The sequence below is a fragment of the Mustela erminea genome, chromosome 6 (assembly GCF_009829155.1).
Source record: "Mustela erminea isolate mMusErm1 chromosome 6, mMusErm1.Pri, whole genome shotgun sequence".
Taxonomy (NCBI): Eukaryota; Metazoa; Chordata; class Mammalia; order Carnivora; family Mustelidae; genus Mustela; species Mustela erminea.
Genome location: NC_045619.1, coordinates 39320362 through 39347178, shown reverse-complemented (window position 1 = coordinate 39347178; position 26817 = coordinate 39320362). Strand labels below are relative to the sequence as shown.

The 26817-nt window shown below is 37.6% G+C and overlaps 1 protein-coding gene across 3 annotated transcripts in view; it reads left to right on the top strand.

The window, feature by feature from the left end:
* SYT1 (synaptotagmin 1) overlaps positions 1-26817 on the top strand; it is a 542261-nt gene that overhangs the window by 263891 nt on the left and 251553 nt on the right. Inside the window, exon 1 of one of the 3 annotated variants that reach the window (XM_032346923.1) lies at positions 2421-2658. The exons of the other annotated variants lie outside the window; for them this stretch is intronic. The gene's annotated coding sequence lies outside the window, so the exon portion shown is untranslated. Of the gene's footprint in view, positions 1-2420; positions 2659-26817 lie in introns of those variants that run through there. 3 annotated transcript variants of the gene reach the window in all.

Here is a 26817-nt window from a genome sequence, read left to right as displayed (position 1 = left end):
CTGATTCCCTCACTGACACAAGACATTTCTCTCTTGGGTTTACCCCAGGGGAAGGAATTGTATCACCCACAGGCAACCCAGTAAGCAGAATAACAAGGCCGTGGTGCCGAACGACTGGGTGACAGTGATTCTATCCCTCAGCTACCGAGTTATTCACAAAACCTATCTGCAGTTTGTGTTGCCATGTATGCAGCATTTCAGGGGGACTCGGGGTTGGCAAGAAAAGACAATCTGAACCTACAGAAAGTCCTGAATTTATTTAGCAAGTGTGCTGAAATTAATAGAAACACAATGGCTCCGCACAGCGGGAGCAGACCAGCAGCATATGGCTTTCCTCTTGCCCCTGGCTTCCCTGAGGGGCACACAGCTGCCAGAGACTCACTTCATCTGGGGAGGTCCTGCAAGCATTAGAAATATAGCCAAGATCTTGCTACACCACAGTCTTTCAGAACATGGGGCATGCGGCACAGTCCAGGGAAACGTAGGCTAATAACCTATGTGCTTCTATTTAGGGAAAGACTACCGACTTTAGACTCTACAGGTTCTTCTACAAACTGTCCAGGAAGCCCCTGTCTTCTTCGGGAATAGAAAGCAGAGGTCAGGTTTCTCTTTGTAGTGGAATTTGGGTATCTCCAAAAGCCATTTTCTAACAGAACACCCCTTTAGTATGATTTTACTAGCTGGTTTCAGTATACAGTTGGTCTGAAGGGAACACCAATTTAACTTCTCTGGAGTACATTTAGTTCTTACTATATGCAAAGTTGAGTTCCTACTAAATCCTTAGAGCCAATGAATGAGTTTGAACCCAGGCCTACCAACTTATAAAAGACTCGGTGCTTCATTACCATGCAGTAGAGTCATCTGGAATGGTATCAGTTGCAGAGTTTCTGGATGCCTCCCCAGATTTACTATGAAACATTAATCTCTGGGTATACAACCCGGGAATTGTTATTTTTACAAACTCCAAGTGGACTTGTGCACACTAAAGCCTGGCCATCAGCCGTCTATATCCTGCTTGCATTTACTCCCTTAGGATTTGAAATTCTTTGTTATCTTAGAGGGAGAAGCCCACAGGCAAACAGGCTGGCAGCCCCACGGGGACAGCGGCTCCTTGCCCCCTCAAAAAAACCTCCACGGCTACTTGGCATCACTAATGCTCTAGTCACTACGCCAACCTGAGCTCAGCCAGGTTGAGCTCAGAACGATCTGGCTGCCAAAGCCCCAGAGTCATGGGAGGAGACTCCCTAAGTGTTCATCTTTTACAAAGTAGGCCAGCCTGTTCCTCTTGCCTTCTATCCTGAGTTTCATTAAAACACAGACTATTTATATCTGTGGAAACACGCACGTATGCCATCTGTTTCCTTTCGGATAGCAAAGTTCTATGATGTTTTCTCATTCAGCAACAAATATTTCACCCTTCCTTATGTTTATCCATCCTCATCTCCCCTTCTGTACCTGCTTCATCTGGTCAGATTCAATGTAGACACGGATGGATACATGAGCCTCTTCTTATACTTATCTTTTTCCTAATTTAGGCCAAAGGAATTTTGTATTTTAGTATCTTGGGACACCATAGATTCCCCATTTCTTCCAAAACACACTTCTTTGAAAATGTACCAATAGTATCTATTTGCATCTTTACTATTTCTTAAGTTTAATTATTATTTAAACATGAGCTATTGCTTAAGTTTAGTTATTATTTAAACATGCACTGTTGCATATATGAGACAAGCTAGAATGGACGATTTAACTAAAACAATCTATTTTGTTAGTTTCCATTAATACTATTGTGTTTATATCGGTTTACACATTTGAAAAACATGAGGCATATAGGCTAGTGACATTATTTTGCATGTCACAGCACAAAGCAAATAAAACAACATTCTAGCATTGTCAGTGAAAAGAGATGATTGAGTAATTGGGGTAAAGACTAAAACTATTTATACTAGTAATGGTTACTTGGAAATGGAAGGCCAGGTATTATTTACAACAATACATGCAAATGTAAAAGTGCTTTAAAACAAATGGCTTTACACACACACACACACACACACACACACACACTATGTCTTTTTATACACACACACACACACACACACGTGTGTGTGTGTGTGTGTATTCCAGAAATATGTTACTTGGCCTAATTAAGTTGGGCCCAGGATATGACATTCACTGCTTCTACTGCTTTCATGATTTTTTTTGTAGCTTATTGATCCCGTATATTCTAAGGAGTATCATGGGGACATAAGAACACATTGCATTAGGATGCATAATTCATTAGGTTAAACAGCATATGTCATTGACTTGGGTTTCCTTCTTCAGGGTGGCTCCTGAAGTACATCAGGATCCAGCTTAGCTAGCAGCAGTTTGAGATCCAGAATTAGCAATATTGTTTCTCTGAGAATGCCCTTGAATGCGCCTGAGTTGCTGTCTTGTGCGAGGCCTGAGCAGAACAGCTGAGAGCCAGAGAGGAAACAGATTCCAGGCACCATGTAGGCATCCTGTGTGGCTGTTGCCTAGGTGGTATCTCACGCAAGGGCCTCAGGAAATGTCAGGATCATCAGTGACGGACTGACACAAAGTGCAGGTCAGTGCCGCACCTGGGGACTCCACAGCTCACGCAGGCTCCAGCACACCTATGCTGAATTCCAGAGCCAGGTAAGCTTTTCACCCTCGATTCTAATAGTCAGAAGTTACTACTGAGAAATAACTGAAAAGTTAAGGCCTTTCTCTGCTATTTGAAAATTAACATCATTTCTCTTTTTATGCGAAGGCTTAAAAATGTGCATTTTCTGGCAGGTTTTAAAGATGGAAATAAATACATGGGAGGCTGGGATAAGTAAACTAAAGCTATGGCCAGAGAAAAGGAAAACAAATCAGCCTTCATGTAGACCAACCATGAGAAACTTAGCAATAAGACTTTTTATTAATCTCACATGCCAGGAGACAGTCACTTACTAAGACAGATAGAATAGAATGTTTCCATTTGGCAAAATGCTTGGAGGTGAAGAAAATTTTAATCAATCAAATGTGACCATTAGTAAAATGAGGAGAAATAAGACACTATAAGCATATCACAATTTCATATGAACTTTCATTTGTCTTTTGAGCAGCAGGATAAAATGACTGTCACTGCTTTTAATCACTTGAGAACCAATTCTTTTCAGAGTTCTCTCACTTACCGTGGAATATACCTGTGTATGATGCAAACAGAAGAGCTGATTTGATCTGTATTAGCCACCAGACGCTTGAGGAATGTCACTTTTGCTTACAGAAAACAAAAAGGCATGCAGGATATATCCTTTGGCCTCAGGAGCATTTTAAGACAGGAGGTCAAACTCAAGTTGTCCTTGGGCAATTAAGCAGCGGAAATAACAAAACTTCAAACCCTAGACTGTTTCCGTGTAACACTGTGGGGTCCATGATTTGGAGAAAATCTTATATTAAAATTAAAAAAAAAAAATGGATGATTAGTGTAGAAAGTAATATACAGTTTTCTCTGGTGATACTCCAAAAATGGATTCTCAAGAGCAGATCCTGTCAAGATCTTTTCATGTTGCTAGGAGAATTGTTACCATAGGAACAATGGTACTAGTAAGCACCACTTACCATATAACATGTTACCCGAAAAGTAATTTAATTAAAGTATTTTCAGAATTTTATATTGTGGTCTTTTGCAACATTTGTGTGTGAATAGTATAATGTTAGCCCTGTTTGAGGCAAGGATGGGTAAATTTGTCCACTGACAGATTTTAATGGCTTAAATCCTTACTTTGTTACACTGAAGTTGTGTCTTTGGCATCTAAGAAAAAAAAGCTTCATTATTCTCAGCTCAACTGTCATTTTTATTGGGGACACAGAGTTGCAGAAGTGGTGGGTGTTCAATCCTGATGGGCTACCTTCATCATATAAGAAAACATTGGTACTGCTGCTGATGTAAGTCCTGCTTCACCTGTAACCCAGTCATTTTATCCTGAGTATTATTTTGAAAACACAAAATCAGAACAAGTAGCCATCCTCAGTTTCCTGAACATATGCTTTTTCTCTCCTCTTTCATTAAAAATCACAAACTCTGTTCAAGTGGAAGAGAGCTCAGTGCAAGTTATATTCCTTGACTTCCACCTTTAAAATAATACTTAATAAGACTACCTTACACAGGTATGGAGTAGTGGCCCACGGTTTAATGTTCAAAGAATATGCTAGCTCAGGTTACAGAGCTCTCTAAAACCAAAAGCTTGAAGTCTGAATTCAGGACTTAAAATGTTAACATGCTGCCAGAAAACCAATTGGGAGAAGCATTCTCACATCTTGGTTTGAATTTGCGCAATGTTTATGGATTTCTGAAGTACTAAGTAGCAAGTTTTTGAGAGGTATTAAGGGAAGATAAAGCACACTACACTTAACCACAATAGGCTTCTACTAATGTGATATCCATCACCACTTCTTTGACCTGCCATTTCCTCCTAAATTAGCTCATTTTACTATAGATCAAATTACTTTTCAATTTCTATCAATAAAGAGTGCTATCTATTACAGTAACTATGTAATATACTGTCAAAACACCAAAGTTATAACCCCTGAATTCCAAAGGCAGACAGGAAAGCAGAGTCAGTAATGCCAGTTAATAAGGATTATGTATCCAACAACTTACATAAAATAGTGCCTTTACGATTTAGAGAATAGAGACACAGACCATAGGACCCAAGTCTCTTCCCTAACATTCCTTAGTGAGACACTCTTTTTCCCATGGGCCAGAAGGGCATGGTTTAATTATCTCCTCAGCCCACCCTGGGATGTGGGGAGGGAGCTTCTGACTGTCTGTGAAAAGATATTTCCGAGAGCACCCAGATCATAGGCATCTATGGCCCAGGTGGCAAAATTCCCACTTACAGATGACTTAGATAGCAGGAGAAAGTGATCTTTTCAACCAGACCCTCTTACCTGGGTCAGTCACAATAACTGCTCGCCCAGTGGGAAACATCAGAAAACCTCTTCACACCCTGGCTCAATTTGTTTTGAAAATCTTGTCTCCCGAGGAGTTAGATGTGGGGTAAGTTTCCAATATACTTTCATTTTTAACTAGCAATAATTCTCCTTAACCTTTCCAGGATGGAAATAGCCCATAACAACCTGTACCACCAAAATCAAAAACCTTCCAGCCCACTTAGCGGTAGCCTGAAGGTACTTTCTGTATTTTTATCATGTCAGTATTCTGCATCATATACGGCACATGGTCCTCTTAGCAATCAAGAGTGTCAGAATCTAACCTGACCCTGAACTATTTGCTCTCCCTCTAGTCATCGTAGAGCAAGAATGTTGGTATTAGCAACTCTGCAAGCCTGGGTCTCCCAATATAGAAACTAAAGAGCATAACCTTACTCCATAGCATTGGAATATTCATAAGTATTAAACTAAATAATACATATAAAGGTGCATAGCATAGTAACTGTAATATACTCTTGAATAGAGGATAGTCTACCATCACATTATCTGCGCAATTGGTTAAGAAGGAAATTAGACTAATATATCCCTAATTGTGGTCAGTTTTATTTGAGTTTATTTTACATTTCTCTCCTCTTTGTGACTACCACCCATGTATCTTTTACTTTGAAATCTAAAATTAGTTCAAATTCCAGATTGGTGTTTTTCTTTTTCTTTTTTTTTTCTTTTTTTCTTTTTTTTTTTATTTTAGATTGGTGTTTTTCAAACTCGCCCTCAGGAAATGCCCATAGTAATTCAAGAAGTACAATGCAGAAAAAGCATAAAGTTATAGAAACCTGAAAATGTTAAAGCCTAACAAGTCATCAATTTTGTTTGCCTACCCTCAACTCTGGAGGTTATTTTCCAATCATTGTTTCTAAGGTCCCAAATGATGACACTGCTTCTATTTATTCCCCTTGAAAACTCTCCATCAACATATATTACTGTCAAAGATCTCTCCTAATAGACCAAATTTTATATTTCTACTCATTCTATTCTGTGACTTTTAGGTATGATCCAGAGTATTCCCAAGCTTTGCAGTCCTGTCTTTCAGACTCCCATATTTTGGAGGGAAAACCTACCTTGTTATTGTGGGGGTTTTTTCATGATTTCCTAAAGATTTTCTCTCACTTTTCTGAGGAAAGAACCAATGCTTACTTACATCTTTTTTTTTTTTTTTTAAAGATTTTATTTATTTATTTATTTGACAGAGATCACAAGTAGGCATAGAGGCAGGCAGAGAGAGAGAGGAGGAAGCAGGCTCCCTGCTGAGCAGAGAGCCCGATGTGGGACTCGATCCCAGGACCCTGAGATCATGACCTGAGCCGAAGGCAGTGGCTTAACCCACTGAGCCACCCAGGCGCCCTACTTGCATCTTTTGTAATATAATTTTTACAGTCCCTAGTGCTTCTTAGTATAAGATCTTCTAATTCCTATATTTCATTAGATTGCCTCAAAAGACAATTTCATCTTATTCCTTTCATTGTGTTGGCACCTCATTATCTTACCTATTTTTTTATAGTTCCCAATCTTAATTATATCCTCTTAGATCCTCACAGATATGTACAAAAGAACTTCTGAACACAAATGTACAAATATACCACACACTCTATCAAATTCCTTTGGAGTAGAAACCATGAGATATAAGTTTATTTGGTGCCTAAAATCACATAGCTAAGAATTTTGTACATAGTAGTTAGTTCATAAATATTATAATGACTTTCTTTTCTCACATAGCAAGTTGAAATAAAAACAATCACTTTCCTAAGACTGGAAAGTTAAATAGTAAGTTCTACTCACTTAGAAAGAAAATATAAAGAGTATTTAAGAAAAACTTCTTAAATCAAAAATTATCAGTAAGATAATGAACAAATGAGGTTCAATTAAACTCAACTTTTAGGCTGCTATATAAAAGCTAGCCACAAATTTATAAACAATAAAACCACCAAAATCCCCAAGAAATCTCAGAAGTTATTTTAGTCACATCTGAAAAAAATATTTCTGCAAGCCAGGCCACAGACGTTATTCTCTTATTAGTGTTTATTTCTCCATTTCAATTACCCTTTCTTTTAATCATTCTGTTTCCTACCTTCTTATAATCATTTGTCATAATTACCCTTGCAAGTGTGCTGGCACAGTGGGATTCAGTGTTGATTTCCTATTTCTTTAGCAAACTTCCCTTGCCAACTTCCAGACTTTTTAGACTTTAGTCCAGAGTATTTTAGACTTTTAAATATGCCTAGTTACTAATTACTCCTATTAAATCACTTTGCATGGATATCATCCCTTTTACTACTGGTAAGACCTTATATTTTTTCCTCATTTAATCCGTTACAAAAGTAATTATGCAATTATCTGTCTAATGTTCTGAGTCTTCCTCTTAATTGTAGGCTCCATGAAGAGAGTTTAGTTCACTACCATATCTCTATCTTAACTCACTCCTCTATGTCTAGTATAGTTCCTCATATTTAGTAGTTAGATAGCAAATAATTACTGAACAAGTGAAGAAATGGATGACAGGATGGATACAATTTTATTCTGGTAAATTTCCACTCCCTTAAGCAGCTGATGAACTTATCTTTGTACATCTTTATTTCTTAGTACTCCTTGTATAGTTATGAATTACCCAGGAACATAATACTAAGTTACCTATGGTTTGTCTCTGTATAAAGAAGAGCTAGTGATATTTCCCATGAATTTTGCCCTTAACAAAAAGCCGTTTGAAAAGAATCTATTGAATTTCTTGCTGAGTCATTCCTACCATGGGAACTTCATTCTAATGGTGAAGCACACAGGGCAGGGAAATAGAAGCTGGAGTGGGTTAAATTGTGCTTCATAAAGGGAAAAGGGGCTTGGCATTGAGAAAAAATCAACAGACTTTTCCCCATAATAATAATTAAACAACAAATGAATTAAGTCAAGGATCAATCATTTGGGTTAAACATCATCATACTGGTTGATGTCCAGTGGATGAAATGCTGATATAATTCCTTTTTTTTTTATGTTTTTCTATTCCTATTTTATGTTTCATAGAAGATTTCTGTATTAAATAGGAAAATTCCAGTCATAGTCACTACCTAGTAAACATGCATAATGTTTACTATGTAATTTGATATGTCTTCATTTGTTTTAATGATAGGATCTACACTGTTTAATAAACTGTTCTTTTCTCAATAATTATCTCATCAACTTACTAATTATTGGTTTCAGACTTTACAGAACAATCTTCAATCTAAAAAGTTTCAAGACCTTATCTGCTCATTTCTATTCTTACCTCAAGGGCTTTAGATGGTAACAAATTCACTTAGTATTACCTACTATGTACTATATGCCTAATAATATGGTACCCAGTTTTCTAAATGTATGAAGCTTTGACCCATTTTCATTAAAAATCTGTCTTTCTAACTTAATTTAGAATATAATCTTTTTAAAAAATATACAATTTAGTATATCTTATTTTGTTATATATACGTTTAAAAGATCATAATCTCACCTAACTCATCAAAATTACATGTTTATTTTTAACTAATTCATTCAGTGCTTTGAGAACTATTTAGCCCTCCTGAACCTGAGTTATTTGGGAACTAGTAATAGCTAACAGGTGCATGTGTTCACAGTATGCAAGATGCCATTATCATACCTTGCAGTTTTTATTATTAAATTCACTCCTCTCATAGCAAAAGCCCAATGGAGATTGGCGTCATTATCAACAGACCTATTTTGCAGATGAGTGTGGAAAGGCACAAAGGTTTAAGTAACTTCCCCAACATCACAGACTGAATGAATTAAAGTCAAACAGTTGGACTCCAGAGCCCAAGCTTTAAACAATTATGCCATGTAAACTGCCTGTCTTTTTACATATCATAGTTTAGGTCCAATGGAAAAGGAAGATGCAAAAAAAAAAAAAAAAAAAAAAGGCAAAAAAAAATAACTACAACAAAGCAAAAACTACTTCGGATCTCTAAGAGCTTTTAATAATGAAAGAATTTATAACCCAATACATTAACCACACTCCTTGTCCCAAATGTATTCCCACAAATAGTCTGCATCTTCCCACACTCAGAACCAACCCTATACATACATCCACATACACACTTTAAAGCACAAAGCAAGTTACAGGAGAAAGTAAATTAAACTTGTGTAGGAAACAGTTTATTACAAGGAACAGAACCAGTATTTAGGGGTTTAAACCATATACCAGGCCTTTTCCTTATATTCTCTTGTGTGTTCTACATCCCTTCATAGAAAGTACAACTGAGGCTTAAGGAAGTTCAGTGATTTGCGGAGGATCACAAAGACGTTTATGAAAGTATTGGAATTTAAACCAAGTTGAGTCCAAGCCCTTGACACCACCACACCACAGGGCAGAAAAGATGATGTTTTGAGTGGTGTGAAATGCTAATGTACTCAACTGACTTGTCACAGAACCCAGCAGGAAACACTAAGAACAAAACACAAACCTGTCTCCACTTTAGCAATTTTGGAAAATAATTAGCTTTAAGATCTGGCTTTGTGGAACGATGCAGTAGAGGAATAATCAGAGCCTGCTGAAATTCATCACAGAAAATTTTCTGCAAGTTTATAGACTTGACATGGGTTTTTGAAGAAATTGTGATAAAAACCTGCAAGGTAAAGGTGATATAAAAACTATATAGCACATATCTACTTAAAAATGCATAAGTCTCTAGAATGTAATAATCATTTATAAAGTTAATCTTTACAATCATTACCAAAAATCACTATTTAAGCTGCCTAATATTTGTTCCTCTCCTTAGCTAGGAGAGCTAGTATCATACTGATTCTTAACTAGTATCATACTCATCTCTTAGCTACTATCATACTGATTCTTAACAATTACCTTCTTTAATCTCCTAGCACATAAAAGCACAGGCATTTTTCAAATATGCTTTTAGTATTCCCCTGTTTCTGAATTTCCAGATTGCAAATTTAATGAAAATTAAAGATAAAGAAAGGAGCTAAAGTGTGTATTCTTCATGGTCTACACCTGTTTTATTCTAAATTTAAACTCCTTTTTCTTAAATCTTTGAGCACTGAAAGTGGAGAAGGGTTTATTATAATGCTCACTGTGATGACTATAACGGGTTTAGACAATTTTAAGAAGGCTTTGTGAAATTAACCATGTTAAAAGACCTTAAATTCAAAAGTTGCTCAACTCATAGCTATGTTTCTTAAAATAAGTGTTTCGACACGTATACTAGTAGCTATAATATTTAGCTCGAATAGTCCCATCACAATGATTAATGTCAACTGATACAAGGTAACAGGTAAATCTCAGGAGTTCTGAACATCTCTGAGATTAAAACTGTTAGGATTGATATTTTGTGTTAAAGTTTAAGTACTTTTTCGTCAGGATGAGAATAAAGCTTAAAACATTTCAAGGATGGATAAGGGAATCTTTATTTGGTGAAGTAGCAATGAATTCCAACACTAACATATAATTGGTTTGAAATAGGAACTTTTGGTGCCACATCTGGAGAGTAGAATAATATAAGCCACTACAGGTAGTAATTACTGAAGGTAATTGTAATGCAGCTTGAGTGGTAAACATTAATGGGGAGGGAAAAAAAAAAAGGATTTCTAAGCAAATAAAATTTCAAGCATCAAAAAGACAAAAAGTTTGTGATAAATGGTTCATTTAGGCATGCAGTGCTGTGTGGGCAAAATTGGATTGCAATCATAGCCATTTCAAAAAATGAAAACATTAGGAGAAAAGAAAATTGAGCAGAAATGGCATGGAAATTACAGCCTTTGATCCATTCTGAAGAACCTTTTTTTTTTTTTTTTTTTTTTAAGCATCATCATGAGTGGGCAGCAAACTCTTTCCAATCTCTTGGTAAAACCTTTATGAAAGCCTGGCGACCAGGAGATAGAAATAATCAATTCAGGACAGACAATGGAAATATTTTTCAGTGACAATCGTTTTTCCATAAAACTGTGAAAAATTAATTCCACTGTTAAATTGCTATTTGATTTTGCAATAGACACTTTTAATTTAGGAAGAAAGTCTTTCCTGAATCATCCTTGACTTGTCCAACTACAGATCATTTAATTAGCACATGCTTCATGGTAATTAATAAAGAGATGACACCATTTCACATAAATAAAAGTATTTTAATGTCCCTGGTGTTATATCATGGGTGCCAGAATCATTGTGTGAATAATAATGCACACCTTGGAACATAAGTGGGCCTCACTCTTTGAAAATAGACCTTTGGTTATATAAATGATGCTTTACAATTTCCAAAGACCTGCAGTGCTAGATCTGTATTTGCAAAAACTTAAATTAGTTCCTACAGCTTTGAAACAGTAATGATCATAGACTTGTTCAATCACTATTAAAATGTCTATAATTTGATTCTAGGACACTAAGTATTGAAATTACCCATTGGCTTTCTTTATTAAATACTCGTAATTAGTAATTTCATAAGGTTTTTGACCTATTTTGCTAAATCCAGGGTTTTTAAATTAACTTTCCAACAATCATTTAAATTAGTTCTTACACATAAAATCATTTTAGGCTATTATCTTTGGGAGAATGTTACATCCTGATGTTAAAAAGGAGAATTATTTGTAAATAAGTATAAGAACATTGCTTTACATTTCAGTAAATAGCAGGTTTAATCTTCTGAGAAGGCTATTTGAATCAGATTTGCAATGCCTGAAGCAAAATCTTGGTTTATTTTCTTATTTTATTTGACTTGACTACATTCTGTTTTCATTAACATTTTCTATTTGACCTTTGGAGTTATAGGCCACTTCTAATCTTAAAAAAAAAAAAAAAAAAGTTATTGTGAAAGAAGAATGTATCTGTTTCTTTTATGTCTTTGAAAATGACTATTGGTTTTATTGTTATTTTAAGGTATTACTTATAGTGGTGAGAAATTTTAAACAAAATGACTGAAATATGGCTTTTTTTCTGTCAAAGTTTTTAATTCAACTATGAGTGAAATAGTTCTTACTAAGGCTTGTTAGCCATATATAATTTCTATAAGTAAAATGACCCATTTTTATGGCTCTATTAAGGCTTTCATGATAATTTTTTTCCAAATTATCTCTGAAGTAGCATAAAATAATTTTCTAAAATAGACTTTCTCTTGAATCACTGCAACACACATTTTTTTTAATCCCAAAGAGATAAAATCCTATGGCAATTATCTTTCAAATCTGTCTTCCGATTAGACCATAAACTGTGTAAGGACCCATGTCTTCTCTCTTGTTCACCACAGGATCTTTAGTGCCTGCCACCATTTCTGACACTTGATAGCTATTTTAATACATTCTTGTTGAATAAATCAATCAATGAGAGTGAATGAATGGATGAATGCTATAAATAACTGTTCTGTCATTTAACCCAGACTAGACCATTTTTAACTGAGAACTAAGTCATAAAGGGAAGTCTAGATGAAATTGAGGAGGGAGGGCATGGAAAATAAGTTGTAACACATGCAGAGGCACAGAAGTGAGAAAGAGCATAGAACAGGTAAGATTGAAGGGAAGTAATCTAGAATGGCTAGAACATGCATTGAAGTTGTAAAGTAACAATGCAGAATATATGTTGAAATGTTATTTTTTATTTTCATCTTAACAATTTCCTCCCAGTAAGTAAACCATTTCTTGCCCTAGAGGGACTTCCTTTCCAGGGAAGAAATCAGTAGCACTCATTCTTTATTTTTTGAAGTATATTTTATTGTAGTATAGTTAACACATGGTGTTGTATTGGTTTCAGATGTACAGCGTAATGACTGAACAGTTCTATACATTACTCAGTGTTCACCACGATAAGTGTAGTCACCATCTGTCACCAAACAATGTTATTACAGTCTTATTACTGTATTCCCTATGCTGTACTTTTCATCTCTGTGACTTATTTAATAACTGGAAGTTTGGACCTCTTAATTTCCTTTATCTATTTCACCCATCTACCCAACCGTCCCCTCACTTTTTGTTTTCGAGAAGACTCTAAACACACTGAAGAGTATACTTAGTATCCAGGAAAAGGAGCATAAAGAAAGCAGGTTTTCTTAGAACAAAGATTCCTACTCCCCAAGTATGGAACGGAGAAAAGAAAACCATCAGAGTGAAAAACTAATTGAGAGGCCATGCTGGCTGAGACACTGGGCATCTCAGGGGAGACTAGAATGAGCAGATGAATTATGACCAAATGAACTTCCAGGATTTGGGCATCCTGCAGGTCTCTGAACTTTGGAACAAGTTTTAGGTGATAACATCTGTATTTACTAAGATTGACATTCCTACCCACCAGGAAGGATGGAAGCTTGGAGTCTGTTTTAAGTAATTTAAGAAACTTAAGAAATACAGTTTTTTGTGGGGTTTTTTGGCCATTTGCATTGGTAACTTTAGATTCAGATGTGCTACTAAAAAAGAAAGCTGGGTTGGAGCCACTTTGTTGAAGGGCATCGTATATCTAGCCAATAAGTCTGACCTTGACTCTGAAGAGAATCAGCCATCCACAGTTTTCAATCAAAGGAATTAGACATTTGTTTAGAAATTTTATAAACATCACTATAATAGCAATAGTGGATAGTTGGATTGGATAGCAACAAGACTAATGAGAAGTCAACCAGGTATGGGCAATAATGCCATCAAGAAATGATGAGCTGCACCCAAGATTCTAAGAATAGAAAGGAACTGATGATTTGAGAAACATTTAGGATAAACAATCATCCTGATTGGATGTCTCCCAGGTTTCTGGTTGGCCTGGGAGCAGAAGTGGGGGAATAGAGTGGAGACACTGAGGGAGATATAATATCATCATTTGTACAAAAAGAATATGGAGGGTGAGCTGCCAAGAAAAGGGAGAAAATGATTTAGAGCTCAGAACAGATGAATTGGGGCTCATTGGTGGAGCTGAAGATTGAGGCTTATGTATGAGACATAGCCCAGGAAATGTGCGGAGAGCAAAAGGGCTGAGAATGCAACTCTGTGTGCTCAGGGAGAGAAGTGGCTGAGAAAGAGTGAACAGAAAGCTGGAAGAACAACAGAGAATGATACCCTGAAAATGAGCAGGAAAATTCCAAGAAGGAGTGAAATGGCTATTCTGTCAGAGACTGTGAAAAACTAAGGGTAATAAACTTTGAAAGATTTGCACCAAAAAAAACCCCACCAAAAAACCAAAAAACAACAACGAAAAAACACCTTGGCAAAGAAAATTGATTTTTTAAAATATCGTGTATGACATCTTAGAGATACATTATATAATTTGATCAGGAGAAAAGAGACCCTAAGGACTCTACATGGGCTTTAGGATCAAGAAAGCTGAGCAATCTTCGTCTTGATGCTGCTTCATGGGGGAAATGTAGAGTAGAGGGCAGGAAGGGAAAGAGTTTGAAGAGAAAATAAAGAAAAGATAAGGGAGTGTTGTCCTCTGGCTGCAAAAAAAGGCAGAAAGGGGCAAAATGCAGACAGACATGGAAGGGAAGGAAGTTAGAATTTTATGAAATCCGAATCATTTCATGTCTTTGTAGAGCAGGAAGAAGTGGCTAAAAAGTACAAAATGTCAAGGAAATTACTGCCTGCTTGCCTCTCTTTATCTGGGAGAAAAGAGATGAGAGAGTACTACCCCATTATGTGAGAACTGATCTATTTTCATGTAATCTCATATTATCTAAATATCTATCTATTACATCTCTTCCGTGAGGAATGATATAAAGGAATCTCTATTATATGAGAGAGGAATTGTCTGAAGAGAGTGAGGACACGATTTGGAAGACACAGTTTGGAAGTGAGCATAGTAAACATTTGAATAACAGAGTGGGAGGGGGAGCTGATTGGGGATAAGTGGAATGATTACATAGTAATTTCTGCCAAGAGCAAAAAGCTTTCCTTTTGGGTCTAAACTATGGAAGTTAATTTACTGATGGTGGATTATAAAAAGCAGGGGAAAAAATGTAAAAAGAAGAAAGATAAATTTAGACCTAGGAGAAAACCAAGATTTCATCCAGCCATACTACTCTCCTCCATTTATACACAAGGTAACGCAACAGCCGACGACAGGTCAAGGAAGTTACCCAGAGCTCAGTGATGGCACTATATTCCAGCCCCTTCCTGCCACACCACAAGTCTTACGCCTGCAGCTGCCTCTTGACAAAGGGCCTGCATCTATACCTTAGAAAGATCTACCAGGGAGCTTTTTTTTTGCAAGATCGGCGGAGCGCGCAGAGCCTGGCAGCCACGAGCACAAGCTTTTAAATCCATCATTTTCTCTGGATCTCTACTGCCTGTTTAGTTTTCAGGACCTGGAAATGTTTGCAGCTTCGAGCACCCTAGTTATTAAGTATTTAGACACTTAATTTCACAGGTGGACTCTCATGATTGAGTTCTTAAAAGGAGATATACCTCAATACCCACATTCTTGGGGAAGTTTTACTCCTATCATTGTTTTAACAAATGCAGGAATAATTTCATGAATAGCTTACTAAAGTTTCTGGGTGATGGGACATCACCTGCCTTTTGAATACAAGATCTTGGGCCATTATTTTCTCAACAACCATGTTGCCTGAAATTGGCTATTGAGCAACAGTGCCACTTAATTTCTGGCATGAAATGGATTTCCCAAATTGTGTTACAGGTTGTGTTTTTGCTTTTGCTTTTCGTTTTTCCCAGTAATTATAAAATGTTACTTTCTTCACCTCTACCCTTACCGGTAAGTACCTAGTGCACCCTATTTTTCAAACCTTTTAAAGGGGAAAAAAATAGTAAAATATTTTTTAAAAAGTAAAATATCACATTTTATAAATACAAATCTCCAAAGGATATCTGTTTTCCAGTTTGCACTACACTTAAATCCAAAAGAAAAACTCAGGATTTTAGAAATACTAAGGAAGCTCCAAAAGATCAAAACAGGGGAGCCTACAAAACGTTTCCATGTAAGGGAGAAAGAAGTATTTTGGTGGCTCAATATCATGAGATTGTTAATCATAAGAGAAAAATCTCCTTTGTTTGGTTTTAAATGACTGAAGTAGCATGTAGCTTCCCCCAGGCTTATGACTCTCCTCATTATAAGAGAGTTCAAGACCTGCAAGGCAAACAAACTACTTTTGGACAGTAAACCACAAACACCTATTTCCCAAGTCTGGATCCATGCCTCAATACAACGCATGAATTAGAGAGTAACAAATTCACAGGAAGTCTGACCGGGGGAGGTGGGACGAGGTTCCAGGCCAGGGTCTGAGGATTAACCAATTTACTTCATTTACCAGGTTTCTCAATTTTTCTCACCTGGAAAATGGAAACTTTAAATCAGACAGTGCTTATAATCCCAACAATTAACAGGATGCCAACCAGCCCAAATTCTCCTGGATTCAATCTTAACAATAAACCTCCACCCTTGACCACCTTTCCTCAGAAATCATGGGCAGGGGAGGAGCCAGGAAACATACAGGAAAATTCTGTTCTGTTTCACTATCTAAAAGAAAATTGGAGCTCTATCTTTCAATGGTTTATAGACTACCCTAGTGCTTGTATGTTCTAGAATGGCTATAATTAAAATTCGGTTGATGAACAATAGGGACACATTAATTTGACTAGAAAGATAAACATAAGCCAGAAAAAGATAATGTGTTTTACATTCAAATTATCCTGCTTTAGGGCAGGCTAATTCAAACTGTGCAGCATTGGTAATCTTTCTTTTACGAAATATTGCTATTTTCAAAGCTTTTACTTCACTGGGTGGAATTCACAGATAAGTTCTCTGGCACATGAAAAATCATTCAGTTGTCATCACAGTATCTTAGGGAATTTGAAAGGTCAGAGGTCTTTATTTAAAATGAGTCACCACGGTGGTGTTGTTTTTCTGTGGTCTACCCATGTACTCAATTAGACATCTGTGGTTCAGAAATGAAGTCAAGTTGAATGTTTATCAATTGAACATAAATGAGGTACCATCTATAAATTACATGTTAATAATATTGTCTCTATTTTACAGTAAGGGAAAATTATGTTCAAAAGGATTAAAGAACTTATAAAGCCAAGCAGATTTTAATTGGCAAATCTGAGAACTGAGCCCCTGACTTTATAAATTTCAAGTCGGGTGATGCCCTCACTGTATTACATGAACTTTAACTACCTTCTACTAATTATTAGTATGAAGCTTTCCTGAGACTTATGAGCTTGTGTTAATTCTACCCTGACTCATGGTTAAATTTCTATGATGTTAAGTCAGAGCTAAAATATTCTAAGGGACATTAAGAAGCCACGAAAGAGCTAAGGTTTGAGAAATTACCAAAACAAAACAAAAAAAACAACAACCAAACCAACGAAATACCCTATAATTTTAGATTACTTCAGTGTTACATTGAAATAATAGTTAACACTTCTTGAGTGCTTGCTAAACAAGCCTATGGCATAGGTGCAGTTTTTCTCTCTCTTGAACAAATGAGGAATCTGAGAGGTAGAGAAGTGACGTATCAGGTCACACAGCTAGTGATATTTTGGAGCTAGGCCATGAAGGGAAGTCTGACTCAGGAGCCCTTGCTCTACACCACTCTGAAGTAACAGGAAGAGGGGGAGAGATCATAACATTCTGTCTAATGAGTACTTATATTGTACACTTTCGTAGAAAACAGGAGAAATTCTATAGAGTGAAGCACTGAGAAAATATCCCTTTTGGAGCATGTGATACCAAAATGGTGACCACGCAGTGACAACGGGGAGAGATTTTGAAATGCCTTGAGCAAGGGACACTGAAGGCAAATGTTTTCATAGCTTCACCTGGGGACTTAGGAAGACAAATTCAGAAGGAAGAGCATATGGATTTGGGCCCTTAGAATCAGCATGACATTCCTGCTTCTGTGCCACTAAAGTTACACTGTATACTGAGAGTGACTTCTACAAAGAAGCCTCCCCAAGAGCCAGAAAATTTTCTCTACTCCCAGATAAAACAGCATATAGTCGAGGCACCACAATCCCACTCCCCTGAGCCCTAGGCTCAGGATCTGATGAACAACAACAACAAAAAGATAAATATTTGACCAAATGCCGATTAAAGATTTTAAGTATACTATTATCAAGTTAGTGAAAAAATTAGATTGCTGTACCTGAACTATGTGCTATCTTATTGAAAGACATACTGAAGAACTATATCCATTGCCATGGAGGACCAGACAAATCCAAGAAAGATGGGAATAAAGCCCGATTGCTCATTTTCATACAAAGTGTTATTTTATCAAAAATAGAATAGGCTGCCAGGAGGGATTACATAGCTTCTATTTCTGAATATCAGAAACGGTGCCATTCTTTCTTATTAATTAAAAATTCAGACATCTAGATGTAGGAACTCTATTGTTTCATATAAAAATCCATATTCAGCTATAATTACTGTCTCTTAGGCAGTAACAACCAAATATGGCTGAATTTCCTTATTGACATTATCTTCTTTTAAAATCCCTTTCTTCTCAGGGCGCCTGGGTGGCTCAGTGGATTAAGCCGCTGCCTTCGGCTCAGGTCATGATCTCAGTGTCCTGGGATCGAGCCCCGCATCGGGCTCTTTGCTCAGCGGGAGCCTGCTTCTCTCTCTCTCTGCCTGACTCTCTGCCTACTTGTGATTTCTCTCTCTGTCAAATAAATAAATAAAATCTTTAAAAAAAAAAAAATCCCTTTCTTCTCATCTAGGCATCAAATCAACTGTCCATATTTTGTTTAAATATATGAATAAATTAGTAGTGTCCTAGATTCACAGGGCAATGTCTCTAAATAATACAAATTGTGTTTTAAATGCACTTTATACATCAGGACAGAGCCTATCAGAATTATGATTCCACTATTGCACTTTTTTAAAAAACTAGAAATATCTAGTTTAGCTTTTAAAATGGGTGTTAAAATGGAACAAACTTTTCTCTGGCAAACTTACTGGTGACTCCATTGCAGAAAGAATAAAAACCCTTTTTGAGTACTCCACCTTACTGAGGAGAATTGAGTATTTTTAACTACAACTCAGTGGGAATTTGATAATAATTACATATTGTGGGTGTATGATTTGTTCACCTAATCACCCAATGTGTAGAGATTACTAAATCATAAACTCAGTCTCTAACCAATATTCTAAAGGATCACAATTAAAATTCATTTGAGTTTACAGTTGGTCATTATACACCTACATCAAGTACTATGTGCCATGTATGTTACATATATGACATCATACTAACCTTGGCCATGATGAGTGTTATCATTACTCCTTTTACAAACAATAAACCCAAGACTCCGTAGGGTCTTACAAAATGATACAGCAGAATTTGAGGCTAATTTAGATAGATCTATTTGACTATAATACCGATAATCAATGCATGAGGCCATATTGACTTCATTTTTATCAGGGAAGATCACTGAATACTCCTTTCATACACTACTTCATACCTCTTACAAGGTTAATAATATACGTATTTAATGCTTTGAGGTAGACTGCCTTCAAAGGCTATGCTTTCCCCAAGCTGCATGAAAAATACGGACCATTCAGTTTCTTTAACTCATTTGTTCATTTACTGATACAAAAAAAAAGGTGAAAATTTAGTACAGTGTTAAGTCCCAATTAGCTATAGTCAGTGGTATCACTCCGAAAAGGGTCCTCTTTGGCAAGCATTACTGCTCTTTGACACAAGCAGACACTTCCAGGTCACCTTACCCATGACCAGGACAGGTGCCAAGCGTCCAGACCTCCAGGACCGGCTCAGGCAGAAGAGAAAGACAGACTGACGGAGAGAGGAAGAAAAGGGAGCAGTGTCCCAGAACACTGGGGAGAACAGGAAGATGGCGCTCAGTCGTCATTCCTTCTCTGCCATCTCTGTGCCCCACCACACAGAGGACCCTGTCCTTTCCACTGTCAGACAAGCTTGTTCTACAAGACAAAGTGAACGGCTTGCAGTTTATTGCAAGGTAACATTTTAGCTGTGACCTTTAAAAGCACAATATTCTATAGGCATAACTATCACTCACCCTTCGCGTCGATGCAGCTGGTTGGAGTTATGACCCAGGTCACGCTCCCTAGGCAATTAAAAACTGCAAAAGATAAACTGACGTGAGGTGAGAGAACCAAAATAGCGCCCTCAGACACAAGCTCGATCCCGCCACTATTTTAATACTGCCCGTTCCAAGCAGGAGATGATAAGAAATCCCCCACTTTAAATGAAACGCTCACCACTTTTAACGCGCTCTGTGCACACAACCTGCCAAAAATAACTTATCCATTTGACCAAATATGACAAATTTGTGCTTCTCTTTGATGTTTAACAGATGGCACTCCTTATTAAGTGCTTATGGGATATGGATCCGTGTCAGGAGCTAGCCTGGGGCTTGAAGATGCAAAGAAAAGCAGGATATTGTCCCCATCGAGGAAAGGCTTGCTCTTTAATTGATGAGGCAAACAATTATCAGGCATTACACTCAAAACTGTACCTTTATTATGTACCCAGAACTCCCCTAAGTGATTTGAACATATTAACTCACATAATTCTCTCAACAACCTTGTAAGAAGTTGCTATTATTATCCCTACTTTCCTGAAGGAGAAAATGACGTACAGAGAGATTAAGTGACTACTAGTTTATTGAGCCAGTAAATGCTGTATCTCGACTCAAACTCAGGCATTCTGACTCCAGATTCCACACTTCCAGCCACCTTGCTAGGAAATCCACAAAAAGGAGAGTGAGTCAGAGGATCCAGGAAAGACTTCTGAGAGATCCAGGAAAAATGAAACTCTATGAGATAGGTTGAAGTGAGTCATAGAAAAGTCTTTCAAGGCAAAACATATAGCACATATGGAGGCATGACTGTTCAAGAAACACTGATAAAGTTTGTGAAAATGACACTTAAAGTGTGTAGGAAACATGAAGAAAGGCAGGGAAATTACATTAGGATCATATGGGGAAAGGCCTTTTATGTTATGCTAAGGAAGTGTAGGTTTTTATCCTACGAACAATAGACTTCAAAGAATTCCTAGGCAGGTAAGAAGAGGTAAGCATTAAGTTGAAGGAGATACAGGCTGCTAGATTCTGACCAAATAATGGAAAAAGTAAAATGAGAAAATAAGATAGGCTTAAGGATTATGCAAACATTTCATATTCAGTATTTTGTTTTCTAAGACCTGTTCCGACTGCTCACAAAAAAGTCACTAGGGATCGATGAGACAGAGAAAACAGAATGTCTTAGAGGCTGGGGAAGTAGTCAGAAAACCATTAGCATGTTTCATCAAATCCAAGGCACCATTCCTTTTAAAGTACATGAATTTAAGAAACAAAAATGCTCCCGATTAAACACCATCTATCAATTTCACAGATGTTTCACAGTACATCCTAGAATCTACGAAATGGGGTATAATAACTCAAGCAACAGATTTAATTACGGGTCCCAGTCACTCCTATGTTTATTGCATTATTTACAGTAACCAAGATATGGAAGCAACCTACGTGGCTAGCTAGCGATAGATGAACAGATAAAGGAGATGTGATATACATACACAAAATGGAGTGTTACTCGGCTCCCCAAAGAATGAAATCTTATTTGCAGCAACACTGATGGATCTAGAAGGTATTATGCTAAGGGAAATTAGTCAGAGAAAGACAAATACCATATGATTTCACTTGTATGTGGAAGTTAATCAGACCAAAAAAAAAAAAAAAATAGAGAAACAGGCTCACACACAGAGAACATACTGGTGGTTGCCAGAGGGGAGGAGGAAGGAGGAATGGCAAAATAAGCGAAGGGGATTAAGAGGTACAAACTTCCAGTTATAAAATAAATAAGTCCTAGGGATGAAAATTACAGCACAGAAAATATAGTCAATGATATTGTCCTAACTTTGTACAGTGACAATTGGTAACCCTCTATCATGGCCAGCATTTTTTAATGTATAGAACTGTCAAATCACTATGCTGTACACTCGAAATTAGTGTAATTCTGTATGCCAACTCTACTTCAAATTTTTAAAATATTACTCCTCAAGCAAAAGTAGATTTCATGGGGCGCCTGGGTGCTCAGTGGGTTAAAGCCTCTGCCTTCGGCTCAGGTCATGATCCAGGGTCCTGGGATCGAGCCCCGCATCGGGCTCTCTGCTCAGCAGGGAGCCTGCTTCCTCCTCTCTCTCTCTCTCTCAGCCTCTCTGCCTACTTGTGATCTCTGTCTGTCAAATAAGTAAATTAAAAAAAAAAAAAAGTAGATTTCATTACTGGTTCCAGGCACTGAGTAAATTAGAACATAAACTAATTGAACAAATACTTATTGAATGTTGGTATGAAGATATATAATGGAATGTTGAGAATAAACAGCAGTAATGACTGAGGGAAAGAAATGATAACCGATATAAGGTATTTAGATAATAGAACTGTTGAGCTGTGTCATTTTACTAAACGCAAATGGTAAGGGAGAGGGCTTCAAGGATAACCGTTAAATGTCTAAGATGGCTGACAAGGCAATGTTTCTAAGACTAAAAGCCCAAAAGGAAGAACATGTAGGTAGTGACATCATAGGTGTAGCTTGGGACATGCTGAGGTTGAAATAAAGTAGAACTTACAAGTGAGAATGTTCATGAGTAGTTGGACTAAGTGGCCAGGCCCTGCTCAGGAAAGAGGAAAGGGCTAGAAATATTAATTTAGGGAGTGTCCAGGCGATGTGGTCAGTGAAACCATGGAAGTGCCTGGAGCCACCCACAACAGGAAGCCTGGCCAAGAGGTGATGTTTGCTTGAGCTAATTGAACCTAATGCTCAGGAGAGAGCATTAGGAATAAATGAAAGGAGATGACTTCAAGACACATGGTGAACATAGAATTTCTCAGTCTTGATATCAATGGCCCTTAAGGTTGGGAGAAAATTGGTTCCATTAGGTGATTTGGGAAGCTAAGAAGTACAGCCATTTGGTTGGAGAGGAGAAAATTTTCAGTTCTAGGTGTGCTGTGTTGCAAAGTGCTGCCAGGAAATGCAAGTGAAAAAGACCCAAGAGTAGTTTAAAATATATGTAGTCTTAAAAGTGCCCGTATGGGGTGTCTGGGTGGCTCAGTGGGTTAAGCCTCTGCCTTTGGCTCAGGTCATGATCCCAGAGTCCTGAGATCAGGCCCCGCATCGGGCTCTCTGCTCAGCAGGGAGCCTGCTTCCCCCCACCCTCCACTTGCATCTCTCCCTACTTGTGATCTCTCTTTCCCTGCCAAATAAATAAAAAATCTTAAAAAAAAAAAAAACCCTGCATATAGTCTGTATTTCTAGAAATGGTTTAAATCTAGAAATAAAAATTTAAGTCATCTATTCATAGTAAAAGCTTCTGCTGTGGTATAAAGATTGCCAAGAGAAAAACATATAAAAGGAGAGTAGAAATAATGCAACCAATATTCCCTTAAAGTCCGTTATATTTAGGTGGAAGAAGTAATGCTATCGTACCCTAAATAATACTAGTTAATAAGAGATTAAACAACTATGATTCATTGAATCTTAATGTGTGAGACATTTACACCTGACATTTGTAATACTTTTAAATAACTGCATGAGACATAATCAAATATTCATTTTATAAATGAGGAAAATCTGAAGTCTAGTTACTTTCCTAGGATCACACAACAAGTGGCTGAGTGGGGATTCAAAGTCTTTCAAAGCAAGTCCCTTGCTTAAAAGCCCTCGTGCTTCATAACGTACTCCCAGCCTACACAAAGCCCTCCTCCTGTAATTTTATACATTGCTGCTCTTGATAGAGCCCATGAAACAAATCCAAGTCCCTGCAGAGGATACACACAAGTCATGTGTTTAAGACACTTGAGCTGTCCCTAATGGTACCTAGTATTTTGACACTGACACCCTTCTTTTGACTAGGATGGTTTATTCTTCACTCCTGTAAAAGAAAGACTTTCTTAAAACATATGATCCTCTGGAGCACCTGGGTGGCTCAGTCGTTCAGGCATCCGACTCTGGGTTTAGGCTCAGGTCACGGTCTCAGGTGATGGCTTTGCGCTCTGTGGGGGTCCGCTTGGATATTCTCTCTCTGCTCCTCACCAACTGCCCCCATCCCAAATAAATAAGTAAATCTTAAGAAAGAAAAAAACATGTGGTCATCTACTTTCGTTTTTCCCAGTTTTAACTGAAACATGGAAACAAAGAAATATTTCTCTACCATAAGAAAACAACAGTGTAATATAATGATGAGAACAAAAGACACCCTAATTCAGTACTGAGGGTAATAGAAATGCTGAGTACTCTGGCAAAATGGGGAGTATAGCCCGATTCAAAAAGGTGACAGCCTGTGTGCCTGGGTAGCTCAGTCTGTTAAGCGTCTGCCTGGGGCTCAGGCCATAATCCAAGAGTCCTGTAGTAGAGCCCTGTGTCAGGCCCCTCGTTCAACTGAGAATTTGCTTCTCCCTCTGCCCCTCACCCCTGCTAGTGTGTGCGCACTCGCTCGCTCGCTCTCTCTCGCCAAAATTTAAAAAAAAGTCTTTAAAAAAAAAAAAAAAAAGATGACAACCCTTCAAAGTCCAGCACTGCCAAATCTTCAGATTTTGTAAGGGAAGGGGAACATTTAAAAATGCAAGGTTTCATCTAACATTGTAACAGAACTCATTATTTTGAACTATTCAGACTAAAGGAAACCTGCCTCTGAGTAAAATGAATACAAAATGGTACCAATTTATGACTACGCTACGCTTCCATATGACAACGTTTTAACACTGAGGACATCACCCTGCCTTGTAGTCTCTAAGTTTAATATTCCCAGGTCCCTCCAGTAATCGTGTTGCTAGAGGTATCCAACTTTCCTCTCCTTTGAACACTGTTCCTCTTAAAATATGACAGCAAGAGCTAAACAATCATGCAGCTTCTCTGGGACTGTTTCTGTCTTTGTGCTGAACAGCGTATGCTCGTGCAATCTAGTGCTACTTGAGCTTTTAGAGGACATTTACATGATTTCATTTGTGCCTAAAGGAGTTTTAGTGCATAAAAACCCTACTTTGTCAATATTAGCTTCCAAGACTGAGCTTCACTCATCCAATACTTGTAGAGTTGTGACTATTTTATTTTAAAATCCAATACAAGACTTCATATTTTCCTTAGTAAATTTTATTTATCTGGGCCCATTATTTGAAATTTTGGGTGGAGTTTCCAATCGTCTATCTCTTTCTGCTGCTCCAAGTATAAAACCCTGCAGCTCATCCCGGGGGCTATACTCAGACTCAAATCTTGTCCACCAACATGTACACCACTTCAAGAAAGATCCAAAGCAGAATTAATCCATAATTGGAATATTACATTATTCGGTAAGTATCCCTCACACACAATTTCCTACAAATCACCACAATTTTACTTACATTTGCCGCAACTACCCCAATGCACGGAGACATACCACAATCACTGGCAAACCCGCTTACACGTAGGGTTAACGTTTCAGTGAGCTCAGCTGTTTGACTTCTGCCATTATCCAGAATTCTAGCTTATATCTATTTGCCTTGATTTAAAAAAAAATTCCTTGCTGGTAACTGAAAATACACATTTGATCATAAATTAAAGAACCTTTAATTTATGTCTAATTTAAGCTTATATCTATTTGTCTTGATTAAAAAAAAAATTCCTTGCTGGTAACTGAAAATACACATTTGATCATAAATTAAAGAACATGCTCGTGTTGTTCCTCTGCCTCAAAGATGACACGTCGATGAATAGCAATTGATCTGACTCACTGGGGCCATGCATTCCACATGGTTTCCTTTCAGTGAACTATACAGGCTAGAGGAACAGTGATAGCCCATGCTTCCTAAGGCTTCTCCCTATAAGCCAAGCACTGGGCCGTGCATTTTTATCTCAGTCATCCCTCATGCTCCTTAACACCAATGCTTAAAGCACTTACAAATCCTTAACAGCCAAGTCACCAAGACATAAAGAATTTGCATAGCCTTTCACAGTCAGTAATGGTCTGGGTCTACTTGCTGGGTAGTTCTGTCTGCACTGAAAACCCTGCTCGTAGTCATGGTTCTCATTCCTTGGCAGGTCATCTGGACTTTCCTCTTTTGATTTAATCAAATAAATCACCAACTGGAAGATGACACCCACAATCACATAACAAGCCCTAGTTCTGTGAAAGACCAAGGGTTATTTGGCAGGGGTGTATCAAGCCCTCCAGTGGGAATGCCCTGGCAGTCTACTCCTAGGCCTCTACTTTTTAACCATTTTAGGGCCAAGGGAGAACTGTTTCAAACATTTTTAAGTCCTTTCCTTAACCATCTGTTAGTTATCTGATGTACTGTCCAGCACATACCTTCATTTCTTCAAACTAAGCTATTGGTGAAATAGTGAATGAGAGAGAAAGGTGGGCTGTATCTCTGGGGTGCAATTTTCTGCCTTTTTTCCACCATGACACAGAAGATGGACAGTATACCCACCAGTACCACAGAAGACTGACAGTACACCCACCAGTACCACAACTCACAATCCCCACTGCACTCATTCAATTTTGCGACTTCTTTTCCACCAAAAAAAAAAAAAAAAAAAGAGAGAGAGAGAGAGAGATACACACACACACACACACACACACAGAAAGGGGAATAGGCCTGATGTTATCCCAGGGACACCATCACATCAGATATATATATTTTTTTAAGTAAATAAGGAAATGCTGGTACTTTAGGATTAGTGATGAATTACTGGCATAACTAGAGAGCACTGTGAAGATCCCCTAGATTTGGAAGCGGTCAGGGAGAAGCTAGTGTGTCCTTTCCTTTATTGGTCATTGGTTTTGTTTTGTTCTGTGGTATCCTTCCATTGTTCCACCAACTATGAATTCATGAAATGAAACCGTCTTTTCGGTCCTCTTTTTTCCCACTTGTTTTACAAAAACGTCACCGTAA